Source organism: Phoenix dactylifera, chromosome 11 (genome assembly GCF_009389715.1).
Source record: "Phoenix dactylifera cultivar Barhee BC4 chromosome 11, palm_55x_up_171113_PBpolish2nd_filt_p, whole genome shotgun sequence".
NCBI lineage: Eukaryota > Viridiplantae > Streptophyta > Magnoliopsida > Arecales > Arecaceae > Phoenix > Phoenix dactylifera.
In genome coordinates, this window is record NC_052402.1 from 15,510,849 (window position 1) to 15,537,397 (window position 26,549).

A 26,549-nucleotide genomic window follows, 5' to 3' on the forward strand; every position below is an offset into this window, starting at 1 on the left:
GCGGAATCGCTCTTGCCTCCTTCACCCGCTCCGTCTCCGTTCCTCGTCGAGAAGTAAATATATATATATATATAGAGAGAGAGTGAGAGTGAGAGAGAGAGGAGGGAGAGAAGAGATTGAAACCTTGGAGCTCTGGAGGTTGGTCGATTAGGGTCCGGGAGAAATCCAAACCCTAGTTGGGGGAAGATTTGGTCGGTGGGTGGGGATGGCGTCGCCATTGGCGGGGGACGGAGTTCTGGCTTTGATACCCCAAAAGCCGGTGAATTCCATCGATCTGGCTTCCTCCTCGTCCTCGGTGTTCTCTTCTAACGGATGCATAAAGAACTCGGCCCAAAAGTCTCCGATCCTGGTCTTCTTGTATTTCCAGAAGGCAATCCGGTCGGAGCTCGATCGGCTCCACCGGACGGCGGTCAAGTTCGTTACGGAACGCAGCGGGGACGTGCAGTCGCTCGCGGCGCGCTGCCGCTTCCTATTTTCCATCTACAAGCACCACTGCAATGCGGAGGACGAGGTACTGGTGCATTTTCTCGCTCTTCTTGGGAAAAAATTGCGATTTTGTAGGGCTTGCTTGGTGGTAATAGTTCTCGTGTGAGTAGTGATGAATCCGATAAGCTTTCTTACTATAAATGATTGGTTTTGTGGATTTTGAGGCCTTGATTGCTGGAGATTTGAATCTGAAAAAATTTTGACTGGATGAGTGGGGTCAGCTTGCAGAAAATGATGTAAGACAAATTAGAAAATTATCTGGACTAGGAGGTGCTAGAAAGGGTCGTTTATTCGGAGCATAATTTTTTTTTTTGGGCGGGGCGGGGCTGGGGGATGTTTCTTTTATCTGTTTTGGGCTCAAAAGAAGATTTTGTTCGCATCTTGATTCTGTTGCTTTTTACTCGTGTTCAATATTCCAGTCAATCAATGCACCAAAAGTAGAATATTCTTACACTAGCCCTTGCTTGGAAATCAAGACATCTATTAATTTCTACTGTTAGTGATGTGTGGTTTCAGTCAGCTAACTGCCGTGCTAAAAGTTCTTGTACTGAAACTGTACCTTGAGAGCTTGTAGATGTGGTGAATTGAAGGTCTTTGTTAACCTTCCCAACAATGTCTCAGTGAAAGATGTTATTATCATTTCATTAGGCTGTGTCGGGGAATGATACTCTGAGGTTTGAAATTTGTAAGAAATTAGGATTGTTGAACTGTCAAGCTCAGAGGATGCAGATTACTCTACATTTACACTTGATGGTAGAGTTTTAGGATGTGATTTTGCAATGGCTTTGGGACTTTTTGGTGCAGACTAGGATCATATTCAATGATTGAAAATTGTTGTAGATTAAAGCCTGTGGATTTGTTTGCTCTTTGTGCTGCAGAAGATTAAAATCCATCTTTTTATTGGAGCTAAAAATAAAGACCTTTACACTTCTGAGATTCCATGTTCTTCAGCATTGATCTGCATATTTCATCCTATGCTTTCTTAGCAAGTCTCCGACAGAGAATTGCAATAAGTATTGTGATCAAACTACAACTCTATGTTTCTGCTCCAACAAGCAAACTACATGACTGGGTAATGCTGGTTTCATGAAGACTGAATTTCCTGTCAAAGTTTTAAGAGATCAGGCTTGCTGTGCCTTGACTATGGGTTAGTATCGAGCAGTTCCACCCATGGCATACTTTTCTTGTATATAAAAGAAATTTGCATTGACAATCACCATCTGGTGACTACCAGAGCTGTCTATACCTCTGTGGGGAAAAGAGGCCTTACTGCAATAGTTTCAAAGATCAACCTCATTAGCATCATGTCCTAGGACCTGACCCTCCTGATCATCCTTTATGGTAGCTGACTAGCTGTGGTTACTTGCCAGACATCAGGACACAAGCTATCATTTTTCAGTATCTTTATACTCAAAGCACAGAAACACGTCATTTGACACGATGTCCTGGTCTTCACTAAGTTACTTTGCCATTGCACAACTAGCTTATAGGTTGGCCTTGAAGCTTTAGGAATGCAGATAGAAAGTTTGAAAGGTGCTTTTTCAGCTTCAAAATTTAGAAGTCATCTAGGAGTTGTCCTCAATTATGTGGAGTAAAAACTGGGCATCTAATTCTGAATCAAAATGGAGTTTGCACAATATCTTGCTGCTGCCACCTCCTTGAACATGTATACTCTAGCATGTGAGAACAGCTTCCACACTGATACATTGTTCTTGCTGAACTCTATGGAATCTGATAAACAATACTGCTGGTAATTCGGGGGGAAAGGCTTTCATCTTTAGCCACCTTTATTCTTCATATCCACCTCATGGTCTTCGTCATGGTTCCACTGCATGTTCACTGCACTCTTTAGTTTTATAGAGGTAAAGTATAACCTTTTCTTTTCGGCAGCTGGTGCTAAGTGAAAAAGTACTTGGTTCTTGGCAACTAATTCAGATTTCACATGTCTTGAAATCCTCTTTATAGAACTCCTATACCTTAATCTTAACACTTCTCCTCCATCACTGGCAAGGCATAAGCATGTGGGGGAACCACTATACAGCTTGTTGGGTCCTAAACTACTGTCCAAAATTGTGATATGGTAAGATAGTGCCTTATTGTCTTATGTATCTGCGGCAGGTATGCCATGCTGGTGGTCACTGCCCTGGTGGTGGTTGGCCTCAGAATCCATCCTTTGGCTGGCAGCAACCCCATCCTCCCGGTTTCCTGAGAACTCGTCCAGGTGGTTTGACAATGACGCTGAAGACTGCTAGAACTGAGATGCCTTCAGTCTCCCAATGCCATCTAATCAAACCGTTCCCCCTCCCCACCCTTGCCCCAGCCTCGCTGCCTCCCACATCTCCCCAAACCCTAACCCTAACCCAAGAAGAATCCAAGTCCTCTTCTTCCAAATTCTCTTACTTGATATCCTTAGGCTTTAGGACCTCTTAGTCTTCGCCCTTGAAGTCCATCGCTAAATGTCAGCTAACTATGGATATCCTATATAGGGGATTGCTGTGTGACTTCCCATGAATTCTCCAAGACAATGGATTAGAATTAACTCCTTTTGCTTCCTCAGTATTTGCATGATTGATTTTTCTTGGCTTACAGTACCCGTTTTTGGCGGTCCATTTGTATAGTTTATAGTTTTTACAATTCCTCCAAATTCCTCTGTCATAAACAAGTTGAAGGTTCAACAGCTTTTACTTTATGAGTTACTTTTTCCTAGAATGGCTTACCTGCCTGTAAATTTCCAAGGTTTTTTTTTGCATCTGATATCTGTCACTATCCCATATCCATAAAAACTCAAAAGTTACAATGGAAACAATACAAAATGCCTAAATTACTTCTAGCATTTCTCAACCTAAAATTTTTAAGAAACAAAATATCCAGACAAAGATCCTGCATAATTTACAAGTGGATCTCTCTTGGAGGATTCGCAAAGAAAAATACTTTCTTTCAATTTGCTAAGGCAACTTTGAAATGTCAGTTTTGATGATTTGGAGTCAAAGTCCTTGGAATTGAAGAGACTAAAATCCTTGTCATCTCAACAAAAAATGACCCTTCTAGTTTTTTTTTTAAAATGTTTTATTGTTCTTCATTAGATTCTAGCAGATCTCCGAGCATCTATTTTTTGATGGTTACCACTAATAAGTAGCTATATTATATGGATCAAAATGTTTAGTGGGTCAATCAATCATAAGCATAAGATGAGTTATGCTATGATGGTGATGCAAGAGTGGATGCATGGTAAAGTGGGGGAAATAATTAAAATATAGAGAATTGATACAGATGTTACCGGCAGAGGATAAAGCAAGGACATACATGTGATAGTTTGGGCATATTTGGCATCCAGCAGATGCTTAATTAATTAATTTATTTACCTATCTATATATTTATTGTGCAGGCAAGGGGATCATGGCCATGGAGGGCATCTCGAGTAGAGGTTAATTGGTTGGGTTTGAAATATACAAGAAGAGACTGAGGAAGTCTTGGTTGGGTATAACGAGAAATGGTTTTTAATTTGATTCCTACTGTAGATAGAAACCTTTGATAGAGGACACCTATTAAGTAATTCCATACGGGGACCCTGAATTGGATGATTTTTTTATTTTTATTTTTTTCCTTCTGGATGTACCAAATGTATGTGATCTTGTAGTAACCTTATCTAGACAACATTTTTTTGCCTTTGTCTAAAATGGACACTGTAATTGGCTTAAGTTGACACCAGTTGGCTCTTGTGGATGCTTTTTGTTGGCATACTAAAACTTAATTGGCTAAATTGTTGTAAATACTTAATCTTAAGGCTGCAAATGGGTCGGGTCGACCCGGGACCCGACCCGACCCGACCCGCTTTAGACCCGACCCGACCCGAATTTTAGGACCCGCGGGGCCGGGTCGGGTCCTAAATTTAGACCCGATCTATTTTTCGGGTCGGGTCGGGTCCACCCAATCTTGATCCGGGACCCGACCCGACCCGACCCGAAAAATAGATCGGGTCTAAATTTGCAAAGCCAATCTTGGTTCTAGCATTGCACAGTTCATCATTGTCCTCTCCTAAAAGTTTTTGCTCAAGACAGTCTTCACGAAAATATAAAGATCCTTTGCTTCCTTCTGGAGCTGATTTTCCCTGGCATTCATACAACAAAGAAAAGCTGCTTTGGCTCTCTACTCGATCAACTTGATTGTGCATTTTACTCTCCAGAAACACTCTCCTCTGCTGAGTATTTAGACAAGTTTTTCAGATGCAACAGAAATAGGCATGGAATTTTCTCCTCGAAGCTGTCAATGGAATTTGCACTATCCACATAATTCGGACATGGACAGCGTAAACCCATATGCAAATAATCAGAGCCAGCAGCAAAAGGAATTATGCCAAAGAATGAAAAGGAAACATATGATAGGAACTAGAAAAGATGTCCATGAAGATGTATAAGAGGCACAAGGTATTAACATATAACGTTGCACACTCAAAATGAGGTTAAAACTTGCAGAAAACAATTGTTTAACTTTGCTTGTTCTGGGGTTAAAACTTGTTCATCTCATGGACCCGACCGGACCCAAAGCCGGACCCGATCGGATCCGGATCCGACCCGACCCGAATGACCCGACGGGGTCGGCATCGACCCGACCCGACCCGACCCGAATTTCAACCGGGTCGGGTCTGGGTCCAAAATTAGGACCCGAACAAAAAACCGGGTCGGGTCGGGGTCACTCAGGACCCGACCCGACCCGACCCATTTGCAGCCCTACTTAATCTATTCTAATATTATTTTTTATGGAAGGTTCTCTTGGGGGTTGAGTACATACACCCTCTTTTGAATTTATTTAGAGCTGAAACTTTTTTTCATAAGTACAATTAAAGTAAAATAAATTGCAACAAATTGCGAAGCTTTATGCTGAACCTCAGTTTGCTTTTTTTTTTTTTTTTCTTTTTTTGAAGAGGGGAGTGGGGCTGTGGACGATTGTAGATCCTAGCAATGCATGCTTAATCATTCTAATACAACCACTTTTAAGTGACAAAAAATGGTTCATGGCAATCGGAATGCTTGTCACAATTGTGTCCACAAAAAGTTAATTTGGAATCGATAAGCAAATAATTTTCCTCAATATGACAGGTTATCTTTCCAGCTCTTGACATCCGAGTCAAGAATATAGCGCGGACGTACTCTCTCGAGCATAACGGGGAGAGTAATCTTTTCGATCAGTTGTTTGACTTGCTAAGCTCAGATGTGCAAAATGATGATATTTTTCGACGAGAGCTTGCTTCCTGCACTGGGGCCATTCAAACATCAGTTAGTCAGCACATGTCCAAGGAAGAGGAGCAGGTACATGCCTTTCCAATTTTCATACTGACTGCGAAGATATAAATCATTTTACTGAATTTACTTCCATATGTTACTAGTTCAGAAAAGGTGCTAGAGAATCTATAGTTTAACCATTCGGTGTCATCGTGATATTTTTGATAATGAATGTAAAGCTTCCAACTGACCTGGTTGTTATGAATTACGTCATTCACTTTAAAAATTACTGTATCTTACCATTTCAGTATCTTATAATTAAAGAATTTTTGTATGCATGTGGTGTTGAACTCTAAAATTAGTGGGCTGTTAGATGCATCAGACTGATTTTGTACTGATTTTAGCTGGCTTCTCTGCACATGTTTCCTTCCTGCTATGGTAGCTTGAACTTTGTCTTGGTATTTGCATACTGCGCTGGCATATTGCCAGCAAGAATGGAACCAATGTCCTCAAATTAATATGTCAATCACTAAGAATGACCTTATAAGAACACTTGCTCATCTGAATACAATTCTCTCATAAATTCAAGTGGACTAGTAGAATGTTAAATTGTTAATATAATGCCCACTTTCCTAATCCAATCGACATAGGTCTTGTAATGCTAATCAAGTTGTTTATTACTTTTGTGATGGTGATCACTAAAAAGGCCTTGTTTGGCATCCTTCCCATCTGAGAACAATTCTCTCATAAATTTAAGTGAATTAATAAACTGTTGAATTGTCAAGATACCCTCCACTGTCCTAATCCAATCAGTGGAAGGTCTTGTAATGGTCATCAAGTTGAGTATTGTTTTTGCGAAGATGATTAATTCGAGATCACAATTGAAAATATCAATTTAGTTTTTTATGGGTTCATGTGTAGCAAAATGGCAGCTTATGAACCCATTGCAAATTTGCAATGGTCGTATAGAAGGATATAGTCAACATGTTGTGAGAAATGATTGCTGTTTACCTATGTTTGGCTAAACGCAGCTATATTTCTTTCATTATATAAATTGAAAATTGTTGACCATCTAATATGAAAGGTATGCCAATCATTAATTTGAGGGATAGTTGAGGGTGCTAATTCATGCCCTTTTAATTGATGGAAATATGTGGCTTCTTCTTGGGTTTTTTGTGTGTCTAACATGATCTTATGATATAGTTTGATTTTGCAACCATGGCAGATTTTAGTACTATCTCTGTCACTATTTTTTGCCACCAATCATAGAACAAAGCTTCATTTCAAAGTGATCAAGCATTAGATCTTCCAATGGTTGGAATTGGCTGCCAAAATTGTGCTAAGCGAAGGTATCAAGATGCATTTGAGCAGTCTATAATCAGATTTTAAGTATTGAATCTAGTATTAATATAGCAATTTCTAGTTTATTATTTGAAGTCCTCGAAGTCAAGAGGTGGTGGGGACACAGACCACCGTTTCCAGCATGTTTATAGACATCGCTGACGTGCATAGCACTTTGGCCCTAGTGTTATTTTCTTGTGTATTCTCGTTTATTTATTATGTATTTTCGTCTTTTGTTAGTTGCTGGCTTGTTATGACTGTATTTAACTATTGTAGTGAACCATGATGTTGTTGGATCATGGTAGTTACATGATCACTTGTGCATAGAGGGCTATATATGGAACCCCCATGTCTCCTGTTTTAGTTAGAGAGTATTTTGGAATGAAAACTTTGTCTTGACATATGGTGGACTCCAGATCTTCCCTCCCCTCCCCTTTCTATTCATATCTTCTTCCCTAAATCACCTATCCCGCATCAGTTTGGTATCAGAGCACCCCGGTTTTGCCACTGTTGCCAAAACCTCTCCCTTTCTGGGCTGCAGTGGGGCAGATTACACACACAAAAAAATTCTTTTGCTGTCTCCTTGTTTCCGAAAACTCCCACAGAAGTTTCACCCTGTGTATGGCGGAGCAGCGCCGGATTTCTGGATTCAGGTGGGCGCACGAGATCTACGCTGTACCCCGACCACCACGGACGTCGGAGCGTGTTGAAGGACCACGCCCAACTCGTGTGACCAAAAAAGGAAGGAAACTCACCTCCCTTTTTTCGTCTCTGTCTCTCAGTTCCATCGTAGCAGCCGCAGACCCCACTCACAGAGAAGAGATCCGGGAAGAGAAACGGTGCTCGGAGCGGGTGGCCGGCCGCCGTCCACCACCGTAGGCCACGGGATCCACTCTGCAGCAGTAGCCACAGAGTCCGGAACCATCTCCCGAAACCGTCGGGAGGTTGAAGGAGTATTGGTTAACGGGTAAGTCCCTCACCCGTTACCCAGTTTATTTAGCCTGGATCCACTCTCAAAAAAAAAAAGAATGCTGCACGTGAGTCGCACAAGCTAGTCACAAAAAAAGAGTAGTACCTCTTCGTCTTCCCTCACGACCAACCGCCCGCCCGCAGAGCCGCCGCCGGCAGGTCGTTGCGTCGCCCTTTGCTGCCACTGAGCCGCCTCTCCTATTCGCCGTGAGGCCGTCCTCGTCCGCCGAAGCCGTTCTCCTCTGCGACCGCACACACCGCTGCCCCGGTCACACCGCCACCACCCCCTTTCATCTTCTCCGCTGCCTCCACCCTCCACCAAACCCTCGAGTTCACTCCATTTCTTCTCCCTCCCAGCTCACCGAAACCACTCTCTCTCCCATATCTCATCCCTCAAACCCTAATCCTTTCTTCTTCTCCCTCCCATCTCATTGAGACCCCTCTTCCTCCGTGCCGCCCTTCCGACTTCTGTTGCCACCTTCGCCCACGCTGTCTCGCCGCTTCCATCACTTTCCAACTCTCCGATTTCTCCGTCAGATCTCTTCCCCCCCCCCTTGCGTCTCCCAGATTTTACTAAAGTTTTTGAAGTTTCTTGCGATGCATCTGGCATAGGTATAGGTGGAGTCTTCCCCGCGTCTTCCAGATTTTACTAAAGTTTTTGAAGTTTCTTGTGATGCATCTGGCATAGGTATAGGTGGAGTCTTAAGCCAAGAAGGTCACACCAGGGACAATAGTGACTACTTATGGTTGATGCTTTTTTGTTCCGAGGAAACAAGCTGTGTATCCCTCAAACATCCCTTAGAGATTTTTTGTTTGGGAACTCCATGCGGGAGGAATAGCTGGCCATTTTGGTAGAAATAAGACCATTGATATGGTCAAACAAAGATTTTATTGGTCTAGTTTAAAACGGGATGTTGCGAAAATTGTTAGTCAGTGTTGTATTTGTCACTTATCCAAACAGCGCAAACAAACACTGGCTTATATACCCCCATTCCTGTCCCAGACCGTCCTTGGCAGGACATTAGTATGGATTTCGTGCTAGATTGCCAAAGACTAGAAGTAAGGCATGATTCCATTCTTGTGATAGTGGATCGGTTCTCTAAGATGACACATTTTCTGCCCACTTCCAAGATTTCTGACGCCTCCAAAGCTGCGCGGATAATCTTTGATGAGGTCATTAGACTCCACGGGCTTCCCAAATCGATAGTGACTGTAGAGATGTTAAATTTGTTAGTTATTTATGGAAGATTCTCTGAAATTTTATGGACACAAAGCTTAATATTCCACAGCCTATCACCCTCAGACAGATGGTCAAACTGAGGTGGTCACCGCAGCCTAGAAAACTTTCTACAATGTTTAGTGGTGACCACCCAGGTAATTGGGATCTTCTCCTATCCATAGCTGAATTCGCCTACAATAGTTCTGTGAAACAGGACCTCTGGCTTGAAGTCCTTTCGAAATTGTTTTAGGCTATGTTCCGCGAAAATCTGTTGATTTATCCCAGTAGCACTTAACAACAGAATCTCTGAGACCGCTGAGTCCTTTGCGCAACACCATGCCAAAAACTTACATAAAGAGATTAATAAGAAAATTGAAATCATAATGCGAGATATAAAATGGCTGTTGACTTACGTCGACGTATCACAATTCGAGTGGGTGATGATGTAATGAGTTAGAATCAGACCTGAACGGTTTTCCACCAGGAGCTGTTAGCAAATTGCACGCCCGAAGTATGGGTCCATACAAAATTCTGAAACGGGTTGGATCTAATGCATATGTGGTGGATATTCCAAGTGATTTTGGGATTAATCCAGTTTTTAACGTAGAAGACTTAGTTGGCCTACCGAGGTCCGACAACTATTCTTGCAGACCCCATTCAATGAGCCTGACATTGACCTCATATCCAATTTTGAAAACATATCTCCTGCTCCTGCCTTGCCTTCTGTATCTTTTTCTCCGTAGATCACAGACACAGTGGAAACAGATTTGGATGATCAGATTGTTAGTACGCAGAGCGGTGGTTATCAGCGATATCTTGTCAGATGGCATGGTCGACCTCCGTCAGATGATACCTGGATTAGCAGAGATGAGCTTCAGCGACTTGCTTCAGACCTGTTGGAGCATTACCGGACATCCGTTTCGCCAGAGGCGAACTCTTCTCAGCTGAGGGGAGTTGGTGGGGACACAGACCACTGTTTCCAGCATGTTTATAGACGTCACCGGCGTGCATAGGACTTTGGCCCTAGTGTTATTTTCTTGTGTATTCTCGTTTATTTATTATGTATTTTCGTCTTTTGTTAGTTACTGGCTTGTTATGACTGTATTTAGCTATTGTAGTGAACCATGATGTTGTTGGATCATGGGTAGTATATGATCACTTGTGGGATCATGGGTAGTTGCATAGGGAGCTATATATGGAACCCCCATGTTTCCTATTTTAGTTAGAGAGTATTTTGGAATGAAAACTTTGTCTTGACATCTGGTGGACTCCAGATCTTCCCTCCCCTCCCCTTTCTATTTATATCTTCTTCCCTAAATCACCTGTCCCGCATCAAGGGGGTTGAATATCTCCCAACATAGTTACGTAGAAATCTTGTCTTGGACAAGGATAAACTAATAAAGCACAAGCGATATCATGGGGGTTATGGAATGATGATGTTTTTGGATGTCACTTCCTGGTAGCATGCTAAAACTGATTGTTGGCTATATTTGCATAGGTGTGTGTATGTTTGAATGAGTGTGACACATTGACATTATGCACATGTTGGATGGCCAACAACTAGAAAGAAGGTGTAAAGGCTGCGCTTGAAAGTCCTCAAATCACACTAAGAAATGAAGAAACAATAACATATTGCTTTAAGGATATGAGAAATCATTAAAGAGTTTTGCACTTGTAAGAGTCAAAAAATGGGGCCAGAGCAAGGCATTTGCAGTAACAGTATCACCAAGACAGTGGAAAAGGCATCAAAAAATAACTCCTCAAAATGGCTTGGTGAATGCATAAAAGGGTTTACAATGATCCTATTGCTTTAGTTCGATGTAGATCTGAATAATTTATCGGAGATCAATCCACTGAATGCTAGTTTTTACTACACAGGGATGCCTTGCTCTATATTAGATGATAGATCTCTAAAACAAGAGTAAAAGAGGCCATGAAACTTTAGATGATGTTCAAGGAATAGCCAATAATCTTAATTCAAGTTGGATAATTTCAAACTCCTGATGAAGGAAATGTAGCTTGAACAAGCTCTGCACTCTGCAGTTATGGAGCAATAGGAATGAGCAGCAAGCAAATGGATTTCCAAACATTTCCTACAATGCTTTGTTTGTGCTATGAATTGCTGCTATGAATCTCTCTATTTCCAAGCGCAGAAAGCCTAACTATTTCAACTTCTGGGAAACTAATGCTGATGGCACATTTTGCTGATTTTAAGGTTTCAGTGATGGACGCCAACTGATAGGTTTGATGATGCTAATTGATGGCTAAACTGTTGGACTGATGAACTGAAGCTCCAATTATTGCCGGTGAGAACAAGGCCGAGAGATAAGAATTGGAGCTAACTGTGTACTCAGCACAACAGCCCAAATATACAAAATCACCAAGGTGGTAACTAAATATCAACTGCACAAAAGAATGGTGCATATAAAGCTGATATACAACAAGGATTCAAGCGTCAGTGTTATGGGCATATCCACAAGTGGTGCCATGCCAAAAGATATAAAAACAAAAAGAGGCTGCGCACCTAAAGGTATCAAGCCATTTTTACCCGTGCTGGCTTGGCTTGGTACCCTGTGATGTGCAGGATATTGCAGCATACATGCATGTGCAGTGTCGCACCTTGGTGGCACAGCATGGCATGGTCAACATTTGAATCCTTGACGTGCAGTACGGCCCTTATATGCTCTTAGTATGCATGCACACAGATATACATACATAAATACATACATGTATATATGTCTTGAACTATTAAATTCGTCACGAGTAGAAATTTTCATTACAAAAGGGCAGGGTATGCCGAACCGGACCGAACCATCCGGTTCCGCCCGTACCGAGCCGACCCGATAGGAAATCGGGTCGGTTTGCCTATTGGAAGCGATTCTGGCCCCGAACCGTCCGGAATGGATTCCGAACTGCCCAGAACCGGTCGGAAAAGGCTCGAACTGGACCGAATCGTTCGGAACCTGCCAAAATCATTCGGAATTGTTTGGAACCGGCCGAAATCGTTCAGAACTGTTTGGAACCGGCCGGAATCGTTCAGAACCGGCCCAAAACCGGCTGGAACCGATCGGAACTAGCCGGTTCCGTTCGAACTCGGTGTGAACTGTCCAGTTTGTACCGAGTCGACCTGGTTTAGAACTGGGCCCCCTCCTCTGCTTCTTTTGTTAAAAGCAAGTGTTAGGAAGGCCTTCAGCCTTTCCAACAATTTGTTTTGGAATTCGTTTAGTCGTAAGACGGCTAAACAACTCTCCCTTCTCTCCAATTTGCGAAATCACACTGATTTAACGCAATTGAAGGAAGATCTAAGTCTAAATAAGGTGTGCTTCCTCTTTCCTATTTTATTCCCTTTATTTTTTTTGGCTTGAAAAAATAGAAATTTGCCTCTTGACTATGATAATGAGCGGGATATCTACGAGAGGCATCTTCACTCGACAAGATTTTAGATATTGGGATGTATGTTGTACTTTAATATATGTAATTGATTGTATTATTTTATATTTTTCATCTCACTACTTGATTTGAGAATATTTTATGTTGCTTTTTATAGCATGCAGCACCGCACTAATCATTTTATGTTTTATATCATTTTAAAACAATAAGATGCATCATTTAGGTTAATCCGGGATCATAGAAACATCAAAAATATCAAAAAAGCATCAAATTAGACTTAAAATCATCGAAAAAGTTTTAAAAGATTGATTACCAATTAATTTAATTTGAAAAACTCCAAAAAAAATTGGGCGTGCCGATATAACTTGAAAAACTCCAAAAAACAATTGGGCGTGCCGGTATCGGCATGCCCAAGCATACCGTATGTCGGTACGGTACTGATTCGGTACCGTACCGACCCGTCGCCGACCGGTAGGGGTTTCGGTACTGCCATACTAGTTTGGCGACCTTGCAAAAAAGTTTAATTGCATGTTAGTTGCTCGACACATTGATGTGGTTTGCCCACTTATTTATTTTCAAGCAAATTGTCCTTTTCATATTATATTCTTTTACTAATCTTTTTCATAATATTATTCTATTAGATATTCTTTTTAGAACATAGATAGAATCCTTAGATCGACATTATCTCAAATTCAGTAGGTTTCTAAAAAAGGAATTGGAAAAACCTGTTCTTTGATCTTGTTTTGATCTGTTTAATTTTGTTGAAATTTAAACATTTAAAAAATATGATTCTTGGACCAGCTCAAGTAATGTAAAAAGGATAAGGTAAATTTTTAAGTATAATACTGGAAGTGTGTCTATCACTTTGACAGAGTGTCAACTAATATTCAGTGTAAAGTTACACCTAAAATTGACTCTCCTTGAATGGAGGATTCTTTTAATGATTGCCCTGATAGCAATTAATAGGTCATCTATTCAGCTTGCATAGGCCATGAAATGGTATTTAATACGTGTAACTTGACAGACTAGTTTGCCACACTTTGCTCCAGTTCACTGAGGTGACTAGGTTATTTTAGGAGGTATTTTGGTTATTCAGGTTTGACAAGTATTATAGATTTGGTGTTTCCCACAAATCTTTCATATGGAAAACCATTCTATGTAGGACTCAATATTGCAAGTAAACAATGATTAAGTGTTATTGAGCAGGTGATTTAGTTTAGTATGAGTTCCTTTTTCATCTGTCTTCTAGTTTATTCACTTGTTGTATTTGTTCTTCCTTTGTCTAACAGTTCGATATCTTGGTACAATTTTACATATTGATCTTGTCCATGATACCATATGGTTAATCTCTATCTGTGGAGCATTTGCAGCCAACTATTAGTGTTTGCTAATTGTTTGGCTAGTGTTACAGGTATACCCTTTGCTTATTGAGAAGTTTTCATTCGAAGAGCAGGCTGATTTGGTCTGGCAGTTTTTATGTAGTGTCCCTGTGAATATGATGGCAGAGTTTCTTCCCTGGCTTTCATCTTGTATTTCACGTGATGAACACCAAGACATGTTGAACTGCATGTGCAAGATAGTACCAGAAGAAAAGCTCCTTCGACAGGTAAGAACGCCTTTTTATTTTTTCCCCGCTTTTCATTCCACCTTGTAACCCCTTTGAACAAGCTGCATTTGATGTTAGTTGTAAAATAATAAAGGTCATTTTCGCCTGGATGGAAGGAAAAGGCACAACCAACATGGGGCAGAGTTACTGTGATGATTCTCAATTACAGAGCTGTCTCAGTTTGTGGGCCTGGCAAATTGGTTGATCACACTGAGAATCACACGTGTGCATGTGGACATTCCAAGATTGGAAAGAGAAAACATACAGAAACAGAGCAGAGTGCTGTTGATTTTCTTGGGGTTCACCCAATAGATGAGATATTGCACTGGCATAATGCTATCAGAAAGAATTGAATGATATTGCAGAAGAAGCTAGGAGGATTCAACTTTTGGGAGACTTTTCCGATTTGGCTGCCTTCAATGCAAGACTACAATTTGTTGCGACATATGCATCTTTCATAGGTATAAGGCTTCTACTCTTTTTTGGAAGGAATTTCAGTGGAAATTTAACAGTCATTAGTTGTCTGAGATAATGAGCACCCCATTGGCTGGTTAAAAATAGTATATTAATACTTCGCTCATGTAACTGCTACTTTCATATTGGCATTTTTTCAAGTTCTTTTTTTTGTCATGTATTTTTCTCTTCCCATTGTGAGTGTTTGGCCGTGTTGTTGCGTGAATATGGATGTGGGTTTAGGATTTGGTCTGGTTTCTGGAATAGGACTATCATGTCAGAAAAAAACAAAAAAAATTCTAACCAAACATCACATACACTAGCTTCTATCAGGATGCTGTTCCTTAAGTTCTGTAGGACCTGTTCGACATCCCTTGTTGTGTGTTGAATACAGTTCATGTTAGGCTCATGAACCATGTATGGACAGAGTAGAAACATGAATTACAAAAGTTTGAACAAGAATGCATTTCATCAAGGACACGTGCTAATCTTGGACACCACCAACACATGCTGGTCATTAGAATAACATAATATAGACTAAAAAAAAAATGGAAATAAAACTTGAATGACAGCCCCTGAAACAGTCTTGCTAGAGTTACTAATCATGGCTTGAAGTTCTCTTTTCCTTCTTTTTTTTTTCTTTCCAATAACCAGAATGCTTTTGTACTCATGCAGTATTGCTGAGGATCAAGTCATATTTCCTGCAGTAGATGGGGAAGTCTCCTTTGCACAGGAGCATGCAGAAGAAGAAAGTCAATTTAACGAGTTCAGGTGTTTAATTGAACAAGTTCAGAGTGCAGAGCAAAGGTAACACCTGCAGAATTTACTCTGAATTATGCGCACATGCTGATCAAATAATGGACACAACTCAGAGGCACTTCTGTAGTGAGGAAGCTGAGGTAGGTTTAATAGTGGAAACATGGACTTTTTTATAGCCGTGAAATTTGCGCTCAAAGGTTTGCTTTTCGCCCCTTCTTCCTTTAGGTTCTTCCTCTTGCCAGGAAGCATTTCTCTCCTGAGAAGCAGCGGCAACTTCTATACAGAAGTATATGCGTGATGCCATTAAAATTGTTAGAACGTGTTTTTCCATGGTTTGTCACAAAGCTAAGTGATGGGGAGGCAACGTCTTTTCTCCAGAATATGTATCTGGCAGGTTGTCTGCTCATGCTTCACATTTTAATGTCTTTATGTATGTTGGCATGGATTTTTTTTTATGATTTTTTTCTCATTCATCTAAGCCGTTTGAGATGTATTGAAATGTGTGGTGCAGCTCCATCATCTGAACTGCACTTGTTACTCTTTTCTCTGGATGGGCATGCAAGGGTCGATCCCAGGATATCTCCAATTCTGGCAAGTTTGTATGTTTGACTTCGAAGGTAATTGGTTGCTGTCCTTTAAATGAGAAATACGAGTTGGAAGAAGATTATAGACAAATGGTCTGTGCATGTGCTTGTCCACTTAGCACTAAGGAAAAATCATCACTTCTGCAATATGAGGATGATTCTAGGCCTGTTAAACAATGCAACTTCTCAGGAACATGTGGACATGCTAATGACAATGGTCATTCAGAAACAGTTGACAATCAAAAATCGTTGTCTAGCAAAAACCCTTGCTGTGTACCTGGGTTAGGGGTTGATAACAGTAACTTAGGGATAAGTTCATTGAGTGCTGTGAAGTCCTTGCGTTCATTGTCTTACAAATGTTCTGCTCCTTCCCTAAATTCCAGTCTCTTTAACTGGGAGACAGACATTATGTCATCTAATGCGGAGAACAATGCGAGGCCAATTGACAATGTCTTCAAATTTCATAAAGCAATCCGCAAAGATTTGGAGTATTTGGATGTTGAATCTGGAAAGCTTATAGATTGTGACGAGGCCTTTCTTCGGCAATTCAGTGGAAGATTTCGTCTTTTGTGGGGTCTATATAGAGCTCATAGTAATGCTGAGGATGAGATTGTATTTCCAGCTTAGAATCGAGGGAGACTCTTCACAATGTGAGCCATTCATACACTCTAGACCATAAGCAGGAGGAAAAGCTATTTAAAGATATTTCTGAAGTTCTTACAGAGCTTACACAGCTGCATGATGTCTTGGAAGGACCAATGCTAAGCTGATGCAGCTGGAAGTGGTTCCAATTCTTCTGTTCAGGGTATTGATTGGATGAGGAAAACAAAATGAACTTGCTACAAAGCTTCAAGGCATGTGCAAATCTATACGGGTTAGTCTGGGATCATCATGTTTTTAGGGGAAGAACTTGAGTTGTGGCCATTGTTCGACCAACACTTTTCAGTGGAGGAGCAGGATAAGATTGTTGGTCGTATAATTGGAACAACAGGGGCAGAGGTTCTCCAATCAATGTTACCATGGGTAACTTCCGCACTTACTCAAGAAGAGCAGAACAAGATGATGGATACATGGAGGCAAGCAACCAAAAACACAATGTTTAATGAGTGGCTAAATGAATGGTGGAAGGATGCTCCGTATCATCACAGATGCAACAGAGTGCTCTGTTCTTTCAAAAGGTCTTCTCTTTATTTTTTTTCCGGCAATTTGTATGCTGCAGGAAGTTTTGACTGTCTTTATATAAAAAGGAGTATGTGGATATTCTATTTTGTATATAAATTGTTGTATTTACTCTTCTTTTTGGCCCTTAGGAACTGATTACCAAGAAGGAGTTGACCAAAGTGACCAGATGTTTAAACCTGGCTGGAAAGATATATTTCGGATGAATCAGAACGAACTCGAGGCAGAGATACGGAAGGTTTCTCGAGATCCAATGCTTGATCCACGAAGAAAGGCATATCTTATTCAAAATCTCATGACAAGGTTAGTTGTACTAATAACCATTCATATGTGTCATAATTTTTTGTTCACAAGTCCTGTAATGAGTAGGAAATGGTTATTGCAGCCGCTGGATAGCTGCCCAGCAAAAGTTACTGGCAAGCAAGAACTGAGGAAACAACAGAAGGGGAAGATGTACCTGGATGCTCTCCATCATTTCAAGATCCAGAAAAGCAAGTATTTGGCTGTGAGCACTACAAAAGAAATTGCAAACTCCTTGCCTGCATGTTGTATAGGTTGTTCACATGCAGATTCTGCCATGATAAAGTCAGTGATCATCCAATGGACAGGTGTCACTCTCTTCCACTTAAGTCAACTTAGAGATGCATACTGACAACTTATCTGAAAATAAAATATGCTTTAAAGTTGTAAATGAAAATTGGTAAGATCAATTGAAACCTATTCAGAAATATGAAGATTTGAATTTATGGATGAAATTATTTAAAATATTATCTTCTGTAAATCTGTTCTAACATGTTAGTTTCTAATGGTAGTTCTTGTTATAACTCTACTCGAGTTCATTCATTTTATTTGCAGCTACATTTTTTTTATTGTACTGATATTTATGTGTCTTTTGGGTGACGGTTGAGGGCTATGCAGTAGCTGGAGGTCATTGGGTACATGAATGCAGAATTTATTGGCTTGTTGGAGCTGCAGAGCAGTTGTAGGTTTTGTAGCTTAGAAAGAGAGATGCCTTATTGCTTTGCAAACCACTTTTTAACATGGAGTAGAAAACTGTAATGGCTTATCCTGGGGTAAATTGGAAATGTAGAAAAATAACTGCCATAGTTCTTAGTCTTGGATTATATATATGGTTGCTTCCTGCTCTAAAAAAGGAAGATGATATTTTTCCCCTTTGCTGGAGAAGGGATGACAACCTATTCAATGGTTGTTTTTCTTCTTGTTGTGTGATGTAGTCTAAGATAGATCCATGTGTGCCATAGTAAATAAGAATGAATATTTGTTAGGTTGGGTGTCGTTTCAACGTTATCAAAATCCAATCTGAAACTAATTTGATCTGAAAGATGGTTGGATTCTGTTTGTCAATGTTAGGTCATTTTGATTCTGCCTAGCGAAAGGTTTTGACAACTTGAAGATAGGCTTCAGAGAATATAATGCAACATTTGAGGCTTTGAATGAGTAGCTCACAATATCAGAGCATGTAAGAACCATTAGAAGGGAATATGAGATGATTGGATGCAATGAAGAGCACATGAACTACATGGAGGAAGATGCTATAAGAGATTATTGCAATCTTGAAATTTAAGGGGTTCGATCGGATAGCCAGTAAAATCGGAGGTAATTTAAGTTCCATCATCCACTATTTCTATTGAAGAGCATGCAATATCTGAAAGATTAAAACACCCTACCTTGTAATTTGTTACAACTATGTACTGATCTTCCTAATTGACATCAAATTTTTGGCTGAAATCTATGGTAAAGCAAAGCATGCAAGTGTTTTCATGAATTTTAGGTCTTCCGACCATCATAGAGATTTATCGGGACATCTTAGTCAAGGATTTGATGTACAGGAATTTCTGTTACATCCTTACTGGAGAATTGATTGGTGAATTTGTGCCTTAAATAAAGCAAGTCCAAGGGGTTGTTGGTAAGCAAGCTGGTTATATAAAACGGAGAGCAGGAAATAGGTATTTTGCTAGAACTGCTTGGATGCTAATTCTCGACAAGGCTAGAAGAACCTTTTTGATGGATCCTTGCTTACACTAGAAGTGTTCGATATGATAGAAAGAGAAGCATTGAACTAGAGGTGTCTATTTTCTTAGATATGTGAATCAATAGACCTTTCTGTATTGGTTGTGGTCAAGGTCCCACCGTTTCGGATCCGGTAGGCATACCGGTTGCCTACCGGACGGTACGATTCCGGTTCGTATTGTGCTCTGGGCGGTACGAACCGGGAAGCTCTTCCCCACCGGAGCCGGAGAAGAAGAAGAGAACCAGAGAGAGCGGGGGAAAGAGAGGGAGGGAGACCACCTTCGGCCGCCATCGGAGAGCCGCGGAGAGGCGTCGGAGGCTGGTGGGGGGCGGCAGAGCCCGGCGGGGGGCGGGGGAACCCGCGGGGCGCGGTGGAGGCCGCGGCCGCGGCCGCGTCCACTATTTCGGCCTCCGCCACGCCCCCGCGGGTTCCCCCGCCGGGCTCCGCCGCTCCCCACCGGCCTCCGACGCCCCTCCGCGGCTCTCCGATGGCGGCCGAAGGTGGGCTCCCTCCCTCTCTTCCCCGCACTCTCTCTTTTTCTCTTCGTTTTCTTCGTCTCCGGCATGGGAACCGGCCTGTACCAGTTTCCGCGGCTCCGGCGTACTGGTAGCTGTACAGACCGGTTTGTACGGGCCGGTTCGGCATACCATGGTTGTGGTTGTGGATTGTCTGTGGAGCATAGAACATTTTTTACTTAGGACCAATTGTTGGGAGATCAAAGGTCTAATTTGCCACCGCAAAGCTAAGTGTTGTTGCAAGTATGTGGTTGGTCCAATTTACCATGGGAAGGTTAGGTAGCTTATGCAAGAAGAGATGAAAGTACTTCAAAAAAGTCAGTCCTTTTTATGAACTATCAGCAGTCTCTATTCATCAAATTCCATTGTTGTCAACAGGTTTAAGCAGTATGGATGAGTACACTAGAGAATTCTACTAGTTTTTCTAGTCAATGAGGTTGTAATAATTTGAGGAGGCAATGGCAATGAGATATTGAATAAATAATTGTGGGAAACATCTAAGGGCCTACTAGAGATGTAGCAAGCTTTTCCAATAGTGTGATTATTTGGCCGATCAGTGGGTGTTGGCTGAAGACTTTCGCTCCTTTTAATGCTTAAGCCATAGCAGGGTTATCATCCTCAAGGGATAAGAAGTTCATTTTGGAATTAATTAAGTATTTTAAAACTTGCCTTGATGGTTCAACAAGTTAAGCTAGATGATATCTGCTGTGCAAAGGCCCACACACCCTATGCATGCACAATGTTTTAAATGTGGTCCTAGTGGTAGCATATGAGCTTCCATATGTGGATGCTGTCTTGTGACCGCATCGCATTGGCATTGGGCCATAGTGTGAGAGACCAAGCACCTATCATAGGTCAAGCAGCTTGCATATGAGGTCCTACACCTACATCTGTCAAACAGCTTGCATATGTGGCCTGAGTGCATATGGACTATGTCGACAATTACTTGTTTCATGACATGTCACTTCCCAAAGAAGAAGATTGACTTTTGGGTGTGCTTATAAAGATTGGTAGTTTATATACTATTATATCTTGTCTAATTGGTAGGTACCTTAAACTTAGATGTTAACTAATTCATGTATTTTGCTTATTTTTTGATATTTCATCATTTGATAATTTGTATATTTCTTTGTTGCATTAGCATATCTAAACTTTGAACATACTTAGTAAAGCAATATATCTTTTTAAGATTAAATGCTATATTGTGACAAAAAATAGGATCTCATATAAGTGTACAAGTGTAACTTAAATTTCCTACTTTTCATAATCTTTTTACATATTTTATTTCCTTTCCTACTTTATCTATATCTATGAATTGTATATATTTAAATATTTTTTGAATGCCAACTGCATAGGCACCTGCTATGTACCTGGATATATGCACTACAAAGTACCTTAACCACCTAGATACTGTGGTTGCATTTTAAAACTTCAAACACATGGAAAAAACCAAATGGTTAGACATAACCATCTGTAGTCCTTTGGTATTTGGCCAGTAGTTTTAGTTGTACCATCCATAGTGATGGGAATCACTATTATTATATTGGAGCTCATAAGTATCTGAGATTAGGAGTTGATTGATTTGCCTGATCAAAATCAACAACTTTTAATAATGCCATATATGCTGATTTTATACAGGTTTGGAAAAACATGAATGTGCTGATAATTTTGCGATTCATTGTTCAAAGCTGGCTTTTGCTTTATCTCTGACTCCAATTAAATTCTTAGCTGCTTGTAGTAGTGATAGACCGTCTACTTTATTGACGTTGTTGGAGTTTTGATATTCCTGCATGTTCTGATTAGTTTCTGATCAGCTCCCTAATTATCTTTGACTACATTTGATTTTGTAGACACTAGCTTTTTATTTGGAGAGTCATAATTATTTGCTTAAATTTTGTGACGCTAATTTCCCTTCAATTTATTGGTGAATAGTTATTTGGTATGTTTGAGCTGCCTGCCACTCCTGAACATCGTTATTTTTCAATCAACTGATGATACGCACCAGATTTTAGTATGTTTGAGCTAGAATCAAATCTACTCATAATTGATGAGGGAGTATGTTATAATTGGCAATATGCCTGACTTTATGATTGTATTTTCTGCAGAAAAGCAACGACTGAAATGATGTGTATGCGTTGTCTGAAAGTTCAACCAATTGGATCAACTTGCATGACCCCCTCCTGTGATCGATTTTCAATGGCCAAATATTATTGTAATATCTGCAAGTTTTTTGATGATGAAAGGTTCTTTTGAAGCCTGACTCCTTTTCTCAATATCATATATTGGCATGAAATTGTATATGATGATGACCTGTTTTCAACTGATCTTTTTTAATTCTGGTGCAGTTGTTGCAATTATTATAAGTCTTTTTAGATTACTGATTGCACAGTCTCTTTAATTTTCTACATCCAGCTTAAAAATTAAAATACATGTTTCTCCAAATTGTGGTTGATACCCTGATAAATGGAAGGAAATTCCTCTAGTTTAGTCTGTTTATTTACAGTGTGTTCTACATAGATGAAGAGTCTCTGTATTTGAATAAATGACTGAGATACCTTTTGCGCATCTTCCAGTCTGTGTAGATTAGGTCACAGTAATGTAATGTGGAGGGCTAAAGATAATGAAGGAAAGGAGAAAGTTCTTGTGCACGGTTATTGCTTACTTTCGCTTGTAGAGAACGATAATAATGATTGTAATCTTCCTAAAAATGTTTCCTAGCTATTTGACAAACTTGATCACATCAAACTGATTTCTTCAAACTTATTTTGTTCACAGAACTCCTGTCTCAGATGTAATTGATGTGTTTCATTAGTCTATAATATAGAGCAATCAGCCAGCGAAGGCATCATATTCTTTCAAGATTACAAAAAATTCTAAAATCAGTCTAAATTAGTAAGAATGCTTTGGGTGAGCGATGAATCAGATTTGTACTACATAAACTTGGGTACATATGTCAGGTGTGGATTTCTGTCCGAGAATTAGATTCTTCCAATATCTAAGAATTTCTTCTTATAAACCCTTGCCTAGATTCACACCAGTACCCATTTGAAGTGTGTTGTCAATGAAGGTTAGAATGGTGACTTGAATTTTTATGTGTTTTTTTTTGTAGAAGCTTGAGGATTGTATCCAAATTTGATTTTTTATCTTATAATTTGTGCCTCAAATATGAAGGTGGCCCTTATCAAAGTTTTGATTCCTTACCTTCTTTTCCATCTTTCAAGTTTCCAACATTAGCAAAACCTTGGTGGTATGTGCCTTTGTTGTGTGAGAATTTACTAGCAATGAATATAGCTTTTTAACCTGCAGTGTTGTTAATGCTAGAGCATCTGTACCTAAAGGTAGTTAATATTTAGAGACTCTTTCAGAATCATCGCTGTTAGCAGTATGTATCAGTAGTTATTTTGAGTAAGAACAAGGAAAAGAAGAAAATAAAAAAATAGAAGCAAGAAATAAATTTGGAAGTCCTTTCAAAAAGAAGAATATGCATGTAATATTGAGTATCTAAAACTGCAATCTTTGGTTCCAGGACTGTATATCACTGTCCATTTTGCAACTTGTGTCGTGTTGGGAAAGGACTTGGTGTCGACTTCTTTCACTGCATGAAATGCAATTGTTGCTTGGGAATGAAACTAGTCGAGCACAAGTGTCGGGAAAAAGGACTGGAGACAAACTGTCCCATATGTTGTGATTTTTTATTTACATCAAGCGCCGCAGTGAGAGCTCTTCCCTGTGGCCATTTCATGCATTCAGCATGCTTTCAGGTTTATCCTTCTCAGTTCTGCTAAACTTTTAGGACAAGAATTTGTTCCCCTTCTGTGTCCATGTCTCTCATTTCATTTTAAAATTATTGATGAAGTTGATTGTTAACCAAGCTTTCCCAATTTCTGTGCAGGCATACACTTGCAGTCATTACACTTGTCCAATATGTAGCAAATCCTTGGGAGACATGGCGGTAGGATATCGTTATTCCTTATATCTTGTTCAGAAAAAGCATAGTAACTTTTTTGTCTTTATGCAGTTTCAAAGTTCATCTTATATTGGATGGACTGCAAGGAACAAAGGGCATAGTTCAGATAGTAAAGAATGGGTCTGATCCTTTTGAAGATGTGACCTGTTAGTCCTTTTATTTTGATGCCCCATAAAATAAAAAAAAGATAATTCTGACTGGCTAGTAGTCTTGTATTTTGTGCATGCATGTGCATTTACTTTCGCATCTAATCAGGAAATATTGCATTTTTTTAAATTGTGCAACTACTTGTATCGTTTAACATGACCAGATTTTCATGTTAAATCACCAATATAGGCTGTTGCCAAAGACAGATAAAGCACCTAAACTATAAGACAAGTAAGCCTCTCCAGGCCATACAAATGCACGGGGAGCCCATGCAAAGGATTTGGTATTTTATTGTTTCAGTGACATGATGCACAAAACCTTGATGAACTCTTCAGATATACGATTTGTAGCAAAATTGTGTAGCTGCATTTCCTCGCTTTTCTGATGCATCAAGGTAGGAAATTTAGTCATTTTCTAAGATTAGGTGTTTACTTGTTTTTACAATTTTCTGGTTCCTGGAATCTATGAACATATTGAATTATAAGTCTTAGAAAGCTATTGACACCATTATTATATACTCTTCCTGATCATCCTATTAAAATTTTGTTTTTTGGCCATCAGAAAGTTCTTCACTAGTTCGTGCATTTTATTTGTCTTGTTCATAGGTTTATCTTGGTAAAATGTCTGTTTTTTTCCTCTAGATGCTGATTTTCTAGTTTTATCTTAACATAATTCATGGTCAGTAACATTATTTTGCCTGGATTTTAGAAAGAGCTACTTTCTTTTGTAAGGGATAGGGGGAGGAAAGCAACCAACTCCATCGGTAGGATATTTTTAATGGAAAGATGTGCAAAATTCTTTTGAGAAGAAAATGAAAACTGTTTGTTTATTGCATCCCTTCGTCTAGGACCATGTGATAATAATTGATGAAGAGATCAACAGGCCATTTTAATTCTGAAAATTGTGACACACCTTGTCTCAATAGGTTTAGGTGCCTTTCATGGGAATCTTTCTTCCCCCTTTTAATTCTTTATAACCATTCCTTGAGGTCTTTCATGTTGGTGGAGTTCTAGTATTTTGGTTTTATCATCATCAACTTCATTCAGAAAATAGGAGGGAAGTTGAGAAAATAGTGCTTGTGTAAGTCTTCTTTGTTGTATCATTTCACTGCCAAGCTTTCCTTTTAGATGCAGACAGATTGCATTTCCTTCGCTATCTAAATTGCCCTTGTCAATGGTAGGCACATTCTTAATGATACTGTTATTGCTACTTGGTGTATGGATACATAAGAAAGCAAAGGTGAACGGAGAAATTTGTAACATGGTTCTTCTATCATCCATGTGATGCCTACTTTATCCTTCATGCTGATTCATTGTCTTAATGTGCCAATTCCTGTCTTACTCTGTGGTGCGAAAACTCATACTACACTGAACTTCTAGTTCTTTCTGGTCAGCACCTTTCTGACTATCTCTGTACATAAACCCTTTAAGAACTCAAATGGATGTTGGCATCACGATATTCGAAGCTAAAGTACCCTCCATTTGTTTTTCGCATGGTTGCTTCAATCTCGATAGTTCACCATCAATTGAACTATGCTGCTGGGAAGTTTTAGAGTACTCACAATCCAAGTGTTATTTCATTAAGAAATTACAAATCAGGTTTGACTTGAGAGGCCTAGAATAACTAGTAATGATTTTCTATGCTAAATCGAAATTCATCCACCATACACCCATTCCGAATTACTACTCTAGTCGAGTTTGATACAAATGGTGTTCAGTTAACATTTATATCATAAAAGATGGTGGGCAACCCACTTGCGAGCATCTTGCATAGTTTTAGATTGTAATAATACTTGTGAAACCCAGGCCGCTTCTAATTGGTGAGCAGTTACATTCTAGTTTCTTATGTGCTCTGCATGACATCTTCAAGTTGATGCAAAACTCAGTGCTTTGTTCAGACATTTCCATGTTAATTGTCATTCATTGTTTTAGAGGAATGTGTTTAAACATTGTATCATGGAATTACGGCATCAAGCCTTTTCCTTTGCCTGCTGAGTTAACAAAATTTTAGATCTGTCATTTAACTGTGACAAGCCGTAGAAAGAAAATAACCAGTCTACCTAAATGCAGCTGTGAGAGTCCATCTTGTAGAAACTTATATTATGCCCCAACTCAAATTATAATTCCGGCATGAACTTTCTTTATTTCTTTTCTTTTCTTTTGTGGGAGTCGAGATATCAAAATGTTTATGTATTTATTCAGGTGTACTTTGGCATGCTTGATGCCTTGTTGGCTGCTGAAGAGCTTCCGGAAGAGTACAGAGATCGATGTCAGGTGTGTTTTCGTCATAATTTCTCTTCCTGCTTTCATGACAGGTAATCAAGGGCGGTTAAATAATTACGATTTGTATTTCAGGATATACTATGCAATGACTGCGATAAAAGGGGGACGTCGCGCTTCCACTGGCTGTACCACAAATGTGGTTTTTGCGGTTCATATAATACCAGGGTAATCAAGGCTGATTCTTCGATTTGCTCCACGTCAAATCAGTGAAGGGTGCTTTTCTTTGAATATTTTTCCAGGTGTAAATAATATTCTCACACCAACTATTTGTAGTTTTTGCTGTATCGCACGCACTAGTTCATCGCCAGTTCATTTTTTTTCACAAATTTAAATAATGCATTGGCGTTCTCCTCCAGTAGTTTTCTGACAAATCAGATCAATAAACGAAATTATTACTCAGA

At 39.8% G+C, this 26,549-nt stretch overlaps 1 pseudogene; it reads left to right on the forward strand.

Annotated features, from left to right (window-relative positions):
* On the forward strand, positions 1-26,549 carry LOC103709367 (annotated as a pseudogene).